Here is a 3,705-nt window from a genome sequence, read left to right as displayed (position 1 = left end):
TCATACCCATATGTAGTTATTTGTGCCATTAACTTGTCTATTTTGTTACCAGGGGGGCACGGTGGCATAGTGGTTAGCACTGTTGCCTCACAGCGCCAGGGACCCGGGTTCAAATCTGGCCTCGGGCAACTGTCTGTGTGGAGTTTGCACATTCTCCCTGTGTCTGCGTGGGTTTCCTCCGGGTGCTCCGGTTTCCTCCCACAGTCCAAAGATGTGCAGGTTAGGTTGATTTGGCTGTGATAAATTGACCCTTAGTGTTAGGGGATTAAATACGTGGGGTGGGTGGGATGTGTGTCGGTGCAGGCTCGATGGGCCGAAATGGCCTCTATCTGCACTGTAGATTCTGTGATTCTGTGATTCTGTGAATGCTACGTGCATTCAGATAGAGAACTTTCAAATATGTTTTGTGACACTTAGTTCCTGCTTTTGCCCTTTTTATTACTTTACCTTTTACTCCATACCTTCTGCCCCTTCCTGACACGCTCTGGTTTTTAATTTCCCCACTGCTACCTAAGTCTATGACCTTCTCTGTTGTCATTTTTATTATTTGCTCTCTAGGAACCTCCCCCCCACTAGTTAGTTTAAAGCCCTCTCTACAGCCCTAGTTTTATGATCCGCCAGGACTCTAGTCCCAGCACTGGCCAAGTGAAGCCCGTCCCAACGGAACAGCTCCCTCCTGCCCCAGTACTGGTGCCAGTGTCCCAGGAAGCAAAACCCATTTCTCCCACACCAGTCTTTGAGCCACGCATTTAACTCTCTAATTTTATTTGTCCTAGCCAAATTTGCTCGTGGCTCAGGTAATAATCCAGAGATTATTACCCTTGAGGTTCTGCTTTTTAATTTGGCCCCTAGCTGCTCAAACTCCCTCAGCAGAACCTCCTTCCTTGTCCTATCTATGTCGTTGGTACCAACATGGACCACGACAACTGGATCCTCCCCCTCCCACTCCAAGTTTCTCTCCAGTCCAGAGGAGATGTCCTTAACCCTGGCACCGGGCAGGTAACACAGCCTTCGGGACTCTCGCTCTCAGCTGCAAAGAACTCTATCTATCCCCCTAATGATACTATCCCCTACCACTACAACATGTCTTTTAACTCCCCCCACTTGAATGGCCCCCCGCTCCATGGTGCTGTGGCCAGGTTGCTCATCCTCCCCGCAGTCCCTGTTCCCATCCTCACAGGGAGTAAGAGCCTCGAACCTGTTGGACAAGTGCAAGGGCTGCGGCTCCTCCAACACTACCTCCTGGATCCCCGTACCTGCCTCACTTCTAGTCACACCATCCTGACCCTGGCCACGGACTACATCTGAATTAATTAATCTAATTGGCATGAATACCTCGTGATACACAGAGTCCAGGTAACTCTCCCCCTCCCTGATGTGTCTCAGTGTTTGAAGCTCGGACTCCAGCTCTTCAACACGGAGCCGGAATTCCTCGAGCAGCCAACACTTACTGCAAATGTGATCACCGTGAGCATCAATGGTGTCCACCAGCTCCCACATATTGCAGCAGCAACACATCACCTGATCTCCCCTTCTATGTAATTAATTAAATTTATTAATATTATTCTTAAATACCCTCTGCCCCGATTCTAGATGGTGAATATCACACCTTAGAAACAATAAACCAAAGAGATTTAAGCTTAAAAAGGGAGAAATACTTACCAACCAATCACTTACCCGCTTTCTGGTGACGTCACACTTGGATTACTTTTTACCTCTCTCCTTCCCTCCGAGTTCCCAGACCGGAGACTGGTAGGCCTTACCTGGTCTCTGGGGCCTTTTATAGCCCCGCTGCTGCCGCTGAGTTCCCGCCGACGCACTGAGGCCTTACCTGGTCTCTGGGACTTTTATAGCCCCGCTGCTGCTGCTGAGTTCCCGCCGACGCTCTGAGGCCTTAGCTGGTCTCTGGGACTTTTATAGCCCCGCTGCTGCCGCTGAGTTCCCGCTGACGCTCTGAGGCCTTACCTGATCTCTGGGGCCTTTTATAGCCCCGCTGCTGCCGCTGAATTCCCGCCGATGCTCTGAGGCCTTACCTGGTCTCTGTGACTTTTATAGCCCCGCTGCTGCCGCTGAGTTCCCGCTGACGCTCTGAGGCCTTACCTGATCTCTGGGGCCTTTTATAGCCCCGCTGCTGCCGCTGAATTCCCGCCGATGCTCTGAGGCCTTACCTGGGTCTCTGTGACTTTTATAGCCCCGCTGCTGCCGCTGAGTTCCCGCCGACGCACTGAGGCCTTACCTGGTCTCTGTGACTTTTATAGCCCCGCTGCTGCCGCTGAGTTCCCGCCGACGCACTGAGGCCTTACCTGGTCTCTGGGACTTTTATAGCCCCGCTGTTGCCGCTGAGTTCCCGCCGACGCACTTGAGCCGGAACCCTGCCCTCTCCAATCTCTGTAGTACCTCTCTCAGAGTGCTCAGATGCTCCTGGTCGGTTCTTCCCGTCATCAGAATGTCATCCAGATAGATGGAAACATGTGGAATCCCTTGCAGTACACCTTCGATTGTCCTCTGGAAGATAGCTGGACTAGATGAGACACCAAACGGTAAGCGGTTATATGTAAACAAGCCCTTGTGTGTATTTATGGTGACATACTTCTTTGATTCGTCATCCAGTGTAATCTGCAAGTAGGCATGACTCATATCCAACTTTGTGAATTTCTTTCCTCCAGCCAGGTTTGCAAAGAGATCCTCTGTTTTGGGAATCGGATACTGCTCTAGTTTGGACACCCGATTGACTGTCAATTTATAGTCTCCACAGAGCCTTACCAAATTGTCTGGTTTTAAAACAGATACTATGGGAGCTGCTCATTCTGAACATTTCACTGGCTCCAGTATGTTCTCTCTCAATAGACGGTCAAGCTCAGCCTCTACCTTTGGCTTCATGGCATAAGGCACAGGTCGTTGTTTAAAAAACCTTGGCGGTGCCTCCTTGTCTACATAAATCTTAGCTGGGGGGCCATTAAATGTGCCAAGTTCCTCCTTGAACACATTCTCATGTTCACTCAACACTTCTTGCAAAGTCAACTGTTTGCCCGCATCTATTTGATGTACTGCTCCCCAGTCTAATTTAAGCAAAGCCACTAATTCAACAAATGATTTGTCTCCAGGCTTTTCAGGACTGAGCAGATTCTTCATCAAACTGTAGGTTTGGCTTCCCACTAAACTAAGCAGAATGGCTTTCCTTTTTCTGGCATCATTTATTTCATTTGGTTCGAAAAAATAACCTAACACTTCACAGTATTCCTCCCAGGTTTGTGCTTGACTATCAAAAGCGGAAACCGTTCCTCCCATGGCAGCCATGCTCTCTTCCAGCTGGTAGCTAACCATAGCTCGTAATTTTGTTGTTTAAACATCCTGGCAGACTTTTCTTCTTTATTCAGGGTCCTTTAGTTACCTCATCGCCAAATGTGATAAATCCATGTAGTGAGACAAGGACTCGAAGAGGCGATATCGTAGAATTAGCACGAGTACTTTATTAAGAAACAGAGTAACAAACATCATGCCTGCATCCTGGCATTTCACCTTTGCTGACCTTGACAAGAAGCAAACCTCTGACCTTAACAGGAAGCAAACCTCTGACCTTAGCAGCAGCATTGGCTACAGCACCACCTGGTGGATAACCTTAATCATCACATCCCAGATTACGATAGGATGTAGGTATCGGAGCGAAGCATCTGGCCGCTTCCTGGTGCCGAAAGAGTTGCTGGG

This window comes from Somniosus microcephalus, chromosome 6 (genome assembly GCF_052327205.1).
Source record: "Somniosus microcephalus isolate GS21.2 chromosome 6, FLI_Smic_1.0, whole genome shotgun sequence".
NCBI lineage: Eukaryota > Metazoa > Chordata > Chondrichthyes > Squaliformes > Somniosidae > Somniosus > Somniosus microcephalus.
The sequence above is the reverse complement of the archived record's forward strand: the minus strand, read 5'-3'. Positions refer to the sequence as shown.